At 42.3% G+C, this 14,474-nt stretch overlaps 1 protein-coding gene across 15 annotated transcripts in view; it reads right to left on the reverse strand.

The window, feature by feature from the left end:
- Positions 1–14,474, reverse strand: part of LOC135037197 (protein 4.1-like) — a 388,175-nt gene that overhangs the window by 22,325 nt on the left and 351,376 nt on the right. The gene's annotated exons all lie outside the window — the stretch shown is intronic.

Raw genomic sequence — 14,474 nt, forward strand, 5'->3', positions numbered from 1 at the left:
ATGCATGTCAACTGCATAGCCTTAAGGTTTGCACACTTTCAATCAACTCACCTGTATTTAAGAATTGCTGAAGTTCAACGCTGGTCAATTCCATTAGATATCTGTATTTTAATAACTGTTCCACCATTACAGCCCTTAACAAATCTCGACTGTTAATTTTCTTTCTAAATGACACTGCAACCACCAGACAATGGGGGTAATTCCAAGTTGATCGCAGCAGGAACTTTGTTAGCAGTTGGGCAAAACCATGTGCACTGCAGGTGTGGCAGATATAACATGTGCAGAGAGAGTTAGATTTGGGTGGGTTATTTTATTTCTGTGCAGGGTAAATACTGGCTGCTTTATTTTTACACTGCAATTTAGACTGCAGATTGAACACACCACACCCAAATCTAACTCTCTCTGCACATGTTATATCTGCCCCCCCTGCAGTGCACATGGTTTTGCCCAACTGCTAACAAAATTCCTGCTGCGATCAAGTTGGAATTACCCCCAATAGGTGCTAGATTTGCTTACTACTTCTCACATAGCCATCTTTACACATGAGAACCACAGAACCGTATGATAAATAGGGGCAGATTAAACTAGCCGTCAGATTTACGCTGTGACCTCACACGTTAATAATCCATGCACAATGCGTGATATTTTAGCAAAAATAAATAAAAATCAAAAGACCATGAACCATGTGAAGCATCACATTCCTGCCATCCCAAAAGTATCACACGTTAACTCTGCAGTGTGCCAATTATGTAAAGTGTATGAAAGAATGGGAAGCCACCCTGAACCCCAAAAACAGTGGGATATTAGATAGTAAATGGCCATAACGGGAGGTTGGTAATGACCACAAAAAAGGATGGGAGGCTGTTAAAAGGTCACATGGTCGATATTAATGAATAAAATATTTAAAACAGTGCTGAATTTCAGTAAAGGGTTGACGTATATTGAGGTACATTTGTCTCTACTCTGTTTTGCAAGGATGCAGATATAAGTAGAAAAAATACTTACAACTACCACCTGCAAGTTAAGAAAAACACTTTTCATGAATACAACACATCAACATACAAGTCCATCATCATTAGATACATTGCTGCTTTTCAGAGAAAATTTACATGAAATATGAACGGTCCTTAATTCCCATGTTTTACTGTTTATACACTATTAATATTATTAATCATAAGGAGGAAAGTACCAGTGGTACTGCACTTTATCCTGGCATTTTCTGAGTTACAGAATTTTTTTTAAAAAAAAGTAAAAAAAAGTAATAACCTTCTTAGCTGTAATTTCTTCCTTTCAAAATTGCATTACTATAACGCAAAAAATCTCAGGTGCGGGTTTTGCTGTGGCTAACTGAATTGTCCCCATAAGATGATATCACTTGGTCTATGAGAAAAAGGTATGTACATGTAGTAAATGCAACAGTCAGTATGGTCTAATATATGGAGTGGTGTATAACAGAGATCAGCATTTCTTGCTGGGCTTTTTATTCTTTTTAATAATGTTCCTGGAACGCTATCAGGGGGTATATGCAATTCACGGCGAATCGCGGCAATTTTTCGCCGTTTTTTAATTCGACTTAATTCGACAGGTGAATTCCGGAAGGTGGCTGCCGGAATTCACCATATTCAATGAAAAACGGATTCGCCAGAACCGCGGGCGAAAATCGGCCGATTTGGCGGATTTTGCCGCGATTTAAAAAAACGGGAAAAAACGGGAAAAACCCGAAAAAAAAAAAGGCGTGGGGTCCCCCCTCCAAAGCATAACCAGCCTCGGGCTCTTCGAGCTGGTCCTGGTTCTAAAAATGCGGGGAAAAATTGGGCAGGGATCCCCCGTATTTTTAAAACCAGCACCGGGCTCTGCGCCTGGTGCTGGTGCCAAAAATACGGGGGACAAAAAGAGTAGGGGTCCCCCGTATTTTTAACACCAGCATCGGGCTCCACTAGCTGGACAGATAATGCCACAGCCGGGGGTCACTTTTATACAGTGCCCTGCGGCCGTGGCATCAAATATCCAACTAGTCACCCCTGGCCGGGGTACCCTGGGGGAGTGGGGACCCCTTCAATCAAAGGGTCCCCCCCCAGCCACCCAAGGGCCAGGGGTGAAGCCCGAGGCTGTCCCCCCCCATCCAATGGGCTGCGGATGGGGGGGCTGATAGCCTTTTGTGATAATGAAAAGAATATTGTTTTTTCCAGCAGTACTACAAGTCCCAGCAAGCCTCCCCCGCAAGCTGGTACTTGGAGAACCACAAGCACCAGCATGCGGGAGAAAAACGGGCCCGCTGGTACCTGTAGTACTACTGGAAAAAAAATACCCAAATAAAAACAGTACACAGACACCTTGATAGTAAAACTTTATTACACACTACCGACACACACATACTTACCTATGTTGACACGCCGACTGCCACGGTCTCCGACGATCCGAGGGTACCTGTGAAAAAATTATACTCACCTTCCAGCGTCCAGAGATACATCCACGTCCAGAGTATAATCCACGTACTTGTTAAAAAAACAAACCGCAAATACCCGCTCCATACCGGACTGAAAGGGGTCCCATGCTTTCACATCAGACCCCTTTCTCCCGAATGCCGGGACATCACGTGACTCCTGTCACTGAAGTCCCTTCAGCCAATCAGGAAGCGCTACTTCCGTGGCGCTCACCTGATTGGCTGTGCGCTGTCTGTGCTGTGACAGCGCATCGCAAAGCCGCTCCATTAGTTTCAATGGTGGGAACTTAGCGGCTAGCCGGGGGGTTACCCGCGGTCAGCCGCTGACCGGCGGGTGAACTCACCGCTAGCCGCTAAGTTCCCACCATTGAATATAATGGACGGGGCTGTGCGATGCGCTGTCTGAGTTCAGACAGCGCACAGCCAATCAGGTGAGCGCAACGAAGTTGCGCTTCCTGATTGGCTTTAGAGACCTTTGTGTGACAGCTGTCACTGACAGGTCTCATTCGGGGTAAGGGGTCTCATGTGTCAGCATGGGACCCCTTTCAGTCCGGTGGTCCGTGTGTTCGTTTTCTTTTTTTGCCAAGTACGTGGATTTATCTCTGGACCCTGGCTGAGGTGAGTATATTGATCTTTTCTTTTCAGGTATCCGTGGATTCTACATGGAGAAGAGGACCGATGTCGGCGTGTGAACATAGGTAAGTATGTGTGTGTCGGCAGTGTGTAATAAAGTTTTACTTGTCACGGTGTGTGTGTACTGTTTTTATTTGGGTATTTTTTTTCCAGTAGTACTACAGGTACCAGCGGGCCCGTTTTTCTCCCGCATGCTGGTACTTGTGGTTCTCCAAGTACCAGCTTGCGGGGGAAGCTTGCTGGGACTTGTAGTACTGCTGGAAAAAACAATATTCTTTTCATTATCACAAAAGGCTATCAGCCCCCCCATCCGCAGCCCATTGGATGGGGGGGGGACAGCCTCGGGCTTCACCCCTGGCCCTTGGGTGGCTGGGGGGGGGGACCCCTTGATTGAAGGGGTCCCCACTCCCCCAGGGTACCCCGGCCAGGGGTGACTAGTTGGGTAGTTAATGCCACGGCCGCAGGGCACGGCATAAAAGTGACCCCCGGCTGTGGCATTATCTGTCCAGCTAGTGGAGCCCGATGCTGGTGTTAAAAATACGGGGGACCCCTACTCTTTTTGTCCCCCGTATTTTTGGCACCAGCACCAGGCGCAGAGCCCGGTGCTGGTTTTAAAAATACGGGGGATCCCCTGTCAATTTTTCCCCCGCATTTTTAGAACCAGGACCAGCTCGAAGAGCCCGAGGCTGGTTATGCTTTGGAGGGGGGACCCCACGCCATTTTTTTTTAGGATTTTACCGTTCCAGCAATAAAAAAAAAAAAAAAAAAAGTACCTAATCCCTTCTAATATAAATAGATATGCTATTCCTAAAAAAAAAAAACACCAAAAAAAACATGTTTAAATTTTTTTTTATTGTTTTCACCCTCCAAAGTGTGGCGGATTGAAAATGACGAATTTGCTGTCTAAAAGCACTGCTGTCGAATTTCCAAACTTGAATTGAATATGCTTTGGTCGAATTGCAGCACTTGTATCACTGCAGAAAAGTCGAATTTGCAAAAATTCGAATTTCAAAAGTCCGTTTTTTGGTCGGAAAGCACTGAATTGCATAGGCGAATTTTTTTTTGGGCGAAAATGACCCGAAATTCGACAATTTCGGGAATTCGACCGCAATTGCATATACCCCTATCAGCCTTACTGCAGACCCACGCCCTGCATCTGATAACCAGCTCTCAAACCCAACTACAAGTCATCCTCACTAATAGCATTCCCTACAATGCCTGATCAGACTTTAGCTCTTTAAATGCTCTCATTTTAGAGCTTGCTGGTGCACACTTGCTTCTCTTGTCCGTTTTCCACTACAGTGCAAGCTCTCTCATGAGCAGAACCCTCCATACCATTTTCAGTTAGCTTAATTAGCCTTAATTACTGAACTTCTGGAGTGGTATCTACTTCCTCCAGCCTGGTCCTCTGCAGCAGCGGTGCGTGTAAAGTACAGTGCCTTGCTAAAGTATTCACCCCCTTGGCTTTTTACCTATTTTGTTACATTACAGCCCATAATTTAAAAAAAAATGTAATCTGAATTTCATGTAATGGATCTGCACAAAATAGTCTAAGCTGGTGAAGTGAGAAAAATTTATATAAAAAAGATTTTTTATAAATAACAATTTGAAAATTGGCCTGTGTGCAATCTAAGTGTCACATGATCTGTCAGTATAAACACACCTTTTCTGAAAGGCCCCAGAGGCTGCAACACCACTAAGCAAGAGGCATCACACCATGAAGACCAAGGAGCTCTCCAAACAAGTCAGGTTTGGGTTATAAAAAAATATCCAAATCTTTGATGATCCCCCACAGCACCATCAAATCGATCATCTTCAAATGGAAAGAACATGGTACCACAACAAACCTGCCAAGAGAGGGTCAGTCACCAAAACTCACAGACAGGGCATTAATCAGAGAGGCAGCACGGAGTCCAAAGGTAACCCTGAAGGAGCTGCAGAGTTCCACAGCAGAGACTGGTGTATCTGTGCATGTGACCACAATAAGCCATACACTCCATAGAGCTGGGCTTTATGGAAGAGTGGCCAGAAAAAAGCCATTACTTAGTGTTAAAAATAAGAAGGCACGTTTTGAGTTTGCCAAAAGGCATGTGGACGACTCTCCAAATGTATAGAGGAAGATACTCTAGTCAGATGAGACTAAAATTTAACTTTTCGTCCACTAAGGAAAACGCTATGTCTGGCACAAACCCAACACATCCCATCACCCCAAGAACACAATCCCCACAGTTGGTGGTGGCAGCATCATGCTGTGGGGATGTTTTTCAGCAGCAGGGACTGGTAAACTGTTTCGAGTCGAGGGAAAGATGGATGGTGTTAAATACAGGGATATTCTTGAGCAAAACCTGTTTCAGTCTGCCAGTGATTTGAGACTGGGACGGAGGTTTACCTTCCAGCAGGACAATGGCCCGAAGAATACTCCTAAAGCAACACTCGAGTTGTTTAATGGGAAAAATGTAAATGTGTTGGAATGGCCTAGTCAAAGCCCAGATCTCAATCCAATTGAGAATCTGTGGTCAGACTTGAAGATTGCTGTTCACAAGCGGAAACCATCCAACATGAAGAAGCTGGAGCAGTTTTGCCTTGAGGAATGGGCAAAAAATCCCAGTGGCAAGATGTGACAAGCTCATAGAGACTTATCCAAAGCGACTTGCAGCTATAATTGCCGCAAAAGATGGCACTACAAAGTACTTTCTTTATGGGGCTGAATAGTTATGCACGCTGAAGTTCTCTGTGATTTTGTCCTATTTGTTATTTGCTTCACAATAAATTAAAAAAATCTTTGTCATGTTTTGTGAATGAAATGATGCAAACCTTAAAACAATCCATTTTAATTCCAGGTTGTGAGGCAACAAAACATGAAAAATGCAAAGGGGGGGTGAGGGCACTGTATATGTGAGAGACCTCAGTCATGTGTGGTAACCCCTCCCCCAATATGTGTGTGTGAGCCCCATGTGTGCCTAGAGGCAGCAGCATGGAGAATTACATCTCACAGCAGCCACCTTCCCTCCCAGCATTCTCCTCCGCAGTGGAAAGATGGAGGGGAGATATAATATTTTCTCACACAGCAGGATTTTCTGCTTGTTTTTTTTGTTGCAAAATTTTATACTGCGGGTATCAGGAGTGCGCACACTCAAGGTAACCCAAAATTGGGTGCAAAGTTCACAGGGTTTTTTTTTTTTGCAGGCAAAACCTTTCACTCAATTGGATATCCCCCATATGGTGTCTAACAAATCAACAACAATAATGATAATTAATTGCCTAAAAAGAGGGCTATTTTTGCTGGTGACCGTAAGTTATGAAGGAGGAAAGTAACTTTCTAGAGAAAGTTTTATAGACAAATTTGGAGTCATAATGGCTGATAAACATTTCATTTACACGAATGCAGGGTTATGTACTTCGTTATAAAGTTATTAGGTTTAAACAAAAAATTACCACAGCCTATTACTATTCTTTAAATTTCATATTTACAACAATAAGTAATTCAATAACCAACTATAAGCCCCTCGGAGAATTATAAAAACTACAGAATATGAAAAAGTATTTATTATATTCATTAACGTAAATACAATTACATATTCCAGTCAATGTTAGTGTCTTATATAATAAAACATAAAATATTTCTACAAAAAAATCCTCATGCAAAACAAAAATGGGAAATGAAAAAGTTCAGAACACCAACAGATGGAATTTCACAATAAAAAACACCCAACAATACTGTACAATAAAATGTAGTTAAGATGACCAGGAAAAAAAATTGCTACAAGAAAAAAAACAAAATCATAAAAATAATATTTTGTGCAATTCAAACAACCACCCAAAGTAATATAAGTGAACAGTCACAAAACAAACAGTGATACTTAGGACATAGGCTTTGCATAATACATCCAGTTGATAAATGGCTATTAATAAAAAAAAGGAATGCGGTGGGGAGTTTTAATAGTCTTCCCAATGTTGGAAAAATATTATATCCTGCATACTCTCTACTCAGAACAATATACTACTGACTGTACCTGCAAAAACTAATTGTAGCTAGGCCAGTAGAGGGCAACAATACACGTAGGATACATCTGACCTTCAAGAAATTCCCTTCAGTTTGTAACAAAGAAAAAATACTCCCGCCATACCATTATATTTGTAATATCAGATACACACAGAGCTCAATGAGCAGCATAAAACTAAGCAATGTTTGCAATTATTTTGCTTTCAACGGTCAGTTTTATAAATGTTATATCTTGTTACATTCACACAGTATCTGTATATGCCCTTTCTAAATCATTATGGACCCCTTGAGGCATACTATGAATAAACAGTAATAATAATAATAATAATAATAATAATGATTATGTCATTTATGGCTACTATGGCACATCTATTATGAATGTGCAATACAGTATGTGGGTCTCCAAAGTTAATCAGGGCCACGTTAAGCATTACCTTTTAAAACAGATGTACAGGACGGATATATAAAGAAAACTAATTCAGCTATGGGGTCATTACAAATCCACAGAACATAATGGCAGAATACAACATTATATAGTTGGAAGAAAGCAGGTTTTGCTACAGATCTCTGAAAAAGCATTGAGAACTTAGACTTCTCAATTATTTATACAGCTCCATAAAACCTTGCACAGAGAGACACTAAAATCAGATGTTCAGTGTTCATTCTTCTAAGGATGTAAGAGGAACCATCTCTGTGTATGAGCCTTACATGTCACACACTTAATTAGGAGAACAGATGCAATCCGACAAAGGCCCTTAGAGGTCAGACACTGATAAAACTATCATGCCAGTTCTGCAAACTGGCATGATAACCAAAGCACCAGTGTGTTAAGATGCAGATCTGTAAAAGGCACTACTGTACATAAAGTGTCCCTTAAACAGCTGTCTGTGTTTTCTGGTGCTATGCTACAGTGTACAGTACAGCTGGAGTAAGAGAAAAGCTTTCATTAAATGCCTGCTTCCCTTTAATCTGTATTGACATGGCACACTACGTGATCATGCACAAATGTCATACATATTTTAAAAATAACAACAACTTTATTCTAATGAAGTTTTTTTTAATAACTGTTAACATTTATAGTTTCTAAACTCGTGATAAGTGACATAAATGAAAATGTTAAAAGTCTTGATTTCATATAGATAATCTTCAAATAACACTCCAGATAACTAACCATGCGCTGCATCCACAGTGAAAATATGCAAGAAGTGGATCACAGATGAGTATACAAAACAGGCTGCTACCAGCCTGTCTGATTGAATTTCGGAGACAAAAGCAGAAACTGGAATACCTTGCTATAATGTTAACTAATAGGAAAAAATGGTTAAGAAGAAACTATTGATACAAACCAGTGGCAGCATTTTGCAATATTTCCTGCCTTACATTGTAGCCATGATAACGTATAGGAAAACATAAGTAGATTAACAATCTATTTCAGCAAATGTCATAATGCACTATAGAAGTGCTAAATTACATGTATGTATTTGCAAGCTTGTGTAGATTGCTATTCAAGAGTTCAAGCCCAAAAAGGAAAATCCTACGGCCAAATGGTAATCTAACAAAACTGGGAATAGAGACCAGTATGAATGAGAAAAAGAGGAAAGTTCAGAGGTGAATGATGACATTTAGAGAGAGAGAGTGCAGAGTCCATCAAGGATGTGAGACACTCTGAGTCCAGTATTATCAGTCCACAGCAGACAGGTGTAAGAAGTTTGAAGGCAGTGTAATGCAGAGGTACAGTATCATTTAGATATATACATACATACAAACAAACAAACAAACAAACAAACAAACAAACCAACCTACATAAGAATATAAAACATGACAATGTGAAAAGAACAAGTGCATGATAAACCAAAACTGGTAAGACACATATTAATTCAAAAATACAACTGAGAAACAATGAGTTGAACATAAAAATCTGTACAAGAGAAAGAAAGGTGTGTTTCTATACAGCTAAAAAATTGGTCTACTAACACCAAAAAGAAGACTACTCAACAGCCATGCTCAAACTGAATGAGTGTACTCCTTAGATGAGTGCTCATAAGAACACCAGCCACCATAGTGTCACCGCCAAGAAAATGACAAATGACATAAGGAAAGGGAGTTGGGGATTTGGGAGTAAAAGTGGATGCAGACGGCATTTTTCCATAGACTTCTCCTCTGGCATTGGGATGGAGACTTTCGGGAGGTTTCCCCGATGGTCTGTCCCAGATGATTTAACAATGTCTTCTCCCTGCACTGGAGGCTCACCCTGAGTCTGCCCGCAGAGGGACGGCAGAAGAGAAAAAGACAAGTGAAACCGAAAAAAAAAAAGAAAAAAAAAGAAAAAGAAAAATACAGATGGCAAATGGAGCAGGAAAATGGAATTTACTTTTTAGGTATGTGCAAAGTATTTGGCAGGTGGTGTGAAAGTTTCACCAGGTTTATATATGCCGCAACTAAAAAAGTATACAAAAGGCCATACACCAAAGTGTACAAATGCTTCTATTCCCAATTTTTGAGATTTTAAAATGTATCAATGGCAGTGATGGTTTTAAAGAACGGAGACCCATTTCAGCCTACATCTATAACAATGGCAGTGACAAGTTTAAGGAATCCATCCAGTGACCAACAAATACTAAATGGCAGTGGCACATTTAACAGTGAAATGTTCTTACAACATAAGTGCCATGTTTAAGGGGTCACGCTATAGTGGGCTAAGACACTTACGATTAAGGACACTGAAAAAATTCTAAGTGCAATTGATGATTTCTTCTAAATGCTGCAAAAATTTATTAAAGAGAAAATGTTACAATTCTTTTCTCCAGAATATTCTAGATGGTTTTATACCCTTCTCTGGTCTAAGACAGAAAGAACTGGGCTCTCAATTGCCGTAACGGGACAGCTGTACGCAAATCGGCTCTGGGGCTTTGGGGTGATTCTTTGCACATCCCTGAACAACATTTGTCTGCAACATCATGGCAAGATGGCTAATCAGCATCAACAAATGAATGTGAAAGATTAAAATTGAACAGGAAAAAGCAAAATAAAACATTTAAAAAAAATGTTAAAACAAAAACAAACAAAAATAAAGATGGCAATGAAATAGAGTGAAAAAAAGAAAAAGAAAAGAGAATAGGGTATAGTTAAACTCAGCATTGCAAGCTGTGAGAACATAGGAGATCCCTTAAGAGCTGCAGAAGATGGTTTACCACCAAAGCAAATAGAAGACCTGGGCCTAAATTTACAAAGAATTCGAGTTTGTCCGATTTGTGTTTTTTTTTCTAAGTCCCAATCCGGGAATTCACTAAGCACCAATCTCGGCAGTGTTTGGACTATTCGTAATGGTTTGATTATCAAAGTTCAGAAATACGAATGAATAGACCATCGGTCAAACGCGGCTGTTATTTCATAGAATACGGGCATTCACTATTCATTCGTATTTGGGTGTTAGTTTCTGAGTGCTCACGTGCGGGTCTGTTTTTTTTCGATTCGTTAAAAAAAGCAGCAAAAAAATAGACCTGCTTTTTCCAGTCGAGTTTGGATAACCATGCACGGATCAGTGAGATCTGTGCATGGTTATCTATGGGAAAGGGTCTGTTTAGTGTTAAAACATAAAAAAAATTGCGTGGGGTCCCCCCTCCTAAGCATAACCAGCCTCGGGCTCTTTGAGCCGGTCCTGGTTGACAAAATATGGAGAAAAAAATGACAGGGGTTCCCCCATATTTCATCAACCAGCACCGGGCTCTGCGCCTGCTCCTGGTTCCAAAAATACGGGGGACAAAAAGCGTAGGGGTCCCCCGTATTTTTGAAACCAGCACCGGGCTCCACTAGCCAGGTACATAATGCCACAGCCGGGGGACACTTTTATACTGGTCCCTGCAGCCCTGGCATTACATACCCAACTAGTCACCCCTGGCCGGGGTACCCTGGAGGAGTGGGAACCCCTTAAATCAAGGGGTCCCCCCCTCCAGCCACCCAAGGGCCAGGGGTGAAGCCCGAGGCTGTCCCCCCCATCCAAGGGCGGCGGATGGGGGGCTGAGCCATGTGTAAAAAATGTGAATATTGTTTTTAGTAGCAGTACTACAAGTCTCAGCAAGCCTCCCCCGCAAGCTGGTACTTGGAGAACCACAAGTACCAGCATGCGGTTGAAAACCTGGCCCGCTGGTACCTGTAGTACTACTACTAAAAAAATACCCCCAAAAAAACAGGACACACACACCGTGAAAGTATAAGTTTATTACATACATGCACACCTCCATACATACATACTTACCTATGTTCCCACGAGGCTCGGTCCTCTTCTCCATGTAGAATTATTGGGGGACCTGTGAAAAAAATTATACTCACATAATCCAGTGTAGATTGTGTCCAAAGTATAATCCACGTACTTGGCACATGGGACCCCTTTCCCCGACTGCCAGGACCCCCCCTGACTCCTGTCAAAGAGGGTCCCTTCAGCCAATCAGGGAGCGCCACGTCGTGGCACTCTCCTGATTGGCTGTGTGCTCCTGTAGTGTATGTGAGGCAGCACACGGCACAGATACAATGTAGCGCCACGACGTGGCGCTCCCTGATTGGCTGAAGGGACCCTCTTTGACAGGAGTCAGGGGGGGTCCTGGCAGTCGGGGAAAGGGGTCCCATGTGTAAACATGGGACCCCTTTTAGTGCGTGGTCGGGTTTCCGTTTTTTTGTTTTGCCAAGTACGTGGATTATACTTTGGACACAATCTACACTGGATTATGGGAGTATAATTTTTTTCACAGGTCCCCCAAGGATTCTACATGGAGAAGAGGACCGAGCCTCGTGGGAACATAGGTAAGTATGTATGTATGGAGGTGTGCATGTATGTAATAAACTTATACTTTCACGGTGTGTGTGTCCTGTTTTTTTGGGGGTATTTTTTTTAGTAGTAGCACTACAGGTACCAGCGGGCCAGGTTTTCAACCGCATGCTGGTACTTGTGGTTCTCCAAGTACCAGCTTGCGGGGGAGGCTTGCTGGGACTTGTAGTACTGCTACTAAAAACAATATTCAAATTTTTTACACATGGCTATCAGCCCCCCATCCGCCGCCCTTGGATGGGGGGACAGCCTCGGGCTTCACCCCTGGCCCTTGGGTGGCTGGAGGGGGGGACCCCTTGATTTAAGGGGTTCCCACTCCTCCAGGGTACCCCGGCCAGTGGTGACTAGTTGGGTATGTAATGCCAGGGCTGCAGGGACCAGTATAAAAGTGTCCCCCGGCTGTGGCATTATGTACCTGGCTAGTGGAGCCCGGTGCTGGTTTCAAAAATACGGGGGACCCCTACGCTTTTTGTCCCCCGTATTTTTGGAACCAGGAGCAGGCGCAGAGCCCGGTGCTGGTTGATGAAATATGGGGGAACTCCTGTCATTTTTTTCTCCATATTTTGTCAACCAGGACCGGCTCAAAGAGCCCGAGGCTGGTTGTGCTTAGGAGGGGGGACCCCACGCAATTTTTTCGGATATTTTACTACTTAAAACACCTTTTTAAGGTATACAATGAAGCCCTGCACGGATCTCACAGATCCGGCCGGGATTCCTTGTGTTTTGTCAGGCAGTGTTTTACTCATCACTCCCGTAAAACACTGCCTAACATTACGAATCACATCGACATCGGAAAATACGAATTGGGAAAAGTCGGCAGCTTAGTGAATGATCGTATCAGGATTCAAAAAGTTGCAGTAAAATGCACCCGATACCATTCGAGTTCAAACACCCTTCAAAACGGCAAAAACACGAATCTTTGTAAATATACCCCCTGGACTGGGTGATAATCCACCTCCTGGAAACCTTAATGTAGAAGGGATTGTGTGGCAGATTTCAATTAGAGGCAAATGTGTAGAATTTCAGAATGTTGCAGGAGCCCAAAAGTTCATTTTTAAATGGCTGACACAGATTATGCCCTTATCCTAAGGTCATTATTTTCAAAAAGTTATTTCTCTAGTGTAGGAGCCTTGTAACTTTTGGGGAATTCAATTGCGGGCAAAGACGTCCGCCCGGCTGAATCAGTGTGGCAATAGCCACACTTTACCGCAGCCCAAACTTGGACAAATTTCTTGCTGCCCCATAGGGTAGTGAGCACTTTTGCGCAAATTCGGGATTCAGCTGGTCAGGCAAGGGGTTAGAGATGAGGTGCTGGTGTTTAAAAGCTGCCGCAATGGCAATACGCACCCTTTGTCCGCAACTGAATTCCCTCCTAAAAGTGATACATATACAAAAAGTAGTTTAAAAGAACAACCCCGATATAGATTATCTATATCTATTTCTTTCTCTAAATATATATATATATATATATATATATATATATATATATAGAAACAAAAAGTTCAGCACTCACCAAAATGAGCTCACTTATCCTCACAACATCAATGAATAAATGAATAAATGAATTAATGATGGGGGTTTAGTTAGTGAATTGGCCAATGCACGGAAGCCTGCACACCGCTCGCCAAGGTACCCCACCTTCATGCAGGTCCTACACTATCACAAAATCATAAAAATTAAAACCTGGCAACTGTATCACATAATATAACTGCACATAGTTATAGTGAGTGCTGAACTTTTTGTTTCTATATTTTTGAGTAGGTGGCCATGGGCTGCATGCACCCCACCCTATTAGTGGCGAGTGCGGATACTGCACCCCGCTTCTGGGGTGGCGAGTGCTGTGGTTTTCTATTTGTTGGTATATTTCAGGGTTAATCCTTGGTTAACTCATTAACTGTGGCCACAAACTTTGTTCATGCACCCCAATTATCTTAAACCTGTGTCAGCTGCCCTTTAGTAAATTATTAGCCAGTGTCAGGTGACTAGTGTACCTTTTAAAAGCCATGCAGTTCATGGCAGGTACACCTTACACCAAGTGTGCATATTTGCAGTTATATTATGTGATACAGTTGCCAGGTTTTAATTTTTATGATTTTGTGATAGTGTAGGACCTGCATGAAGGTGGGGTACCTTGGCGAGCGGTATGCAGGCTTCCGTGTATTGGCCAATTCACTAACTAAACCCCCATCATTTATTCATTTATTCATTGATGTTGTGAGGATAAGTGAGCTCATTTTGGTGAGTGCTGAACTTTTTGTTTCTATATTTTTGAGTAGGTGGCCATGGGCTGCATGCACCCCACCCTATTAGTGGCGAGTGCGGATACTGCACCCCGCTTCTGGGGTGGCGAGTGCTGTGGTTTTCGATTTGTTGGTATATATATATATATATATTTCTCTAACTATTTCTCTAAATATATATATATATATATATATATATATATACACACACACACACACACACACACACACACACACACAGATATAGATATTGCACGGACATACACCAGGGAAGGGCTTTGTAGTGGCATTGACAAAGACCCAACTGCTGCAATAGACACAGACAAGGACGTG

The sequence above is a fragment of the Pseudophryne corroboree genome, chromosome 2 (assembly GCF_028390025.1).
Source record: "Pseudophryne corroboree isolate aPseCor3 chromosome 2, aPseCor3.hap2, whole genome shotgun sequence".
In the NCBI taxonomy this organism is placed as follows: domain Eukaryota; kingdom Metazoa; phylum Chordata; class Amphibia; order Anura; family Myobatrachidae; genus Pseudophryne; species Pseudophryne corroboree.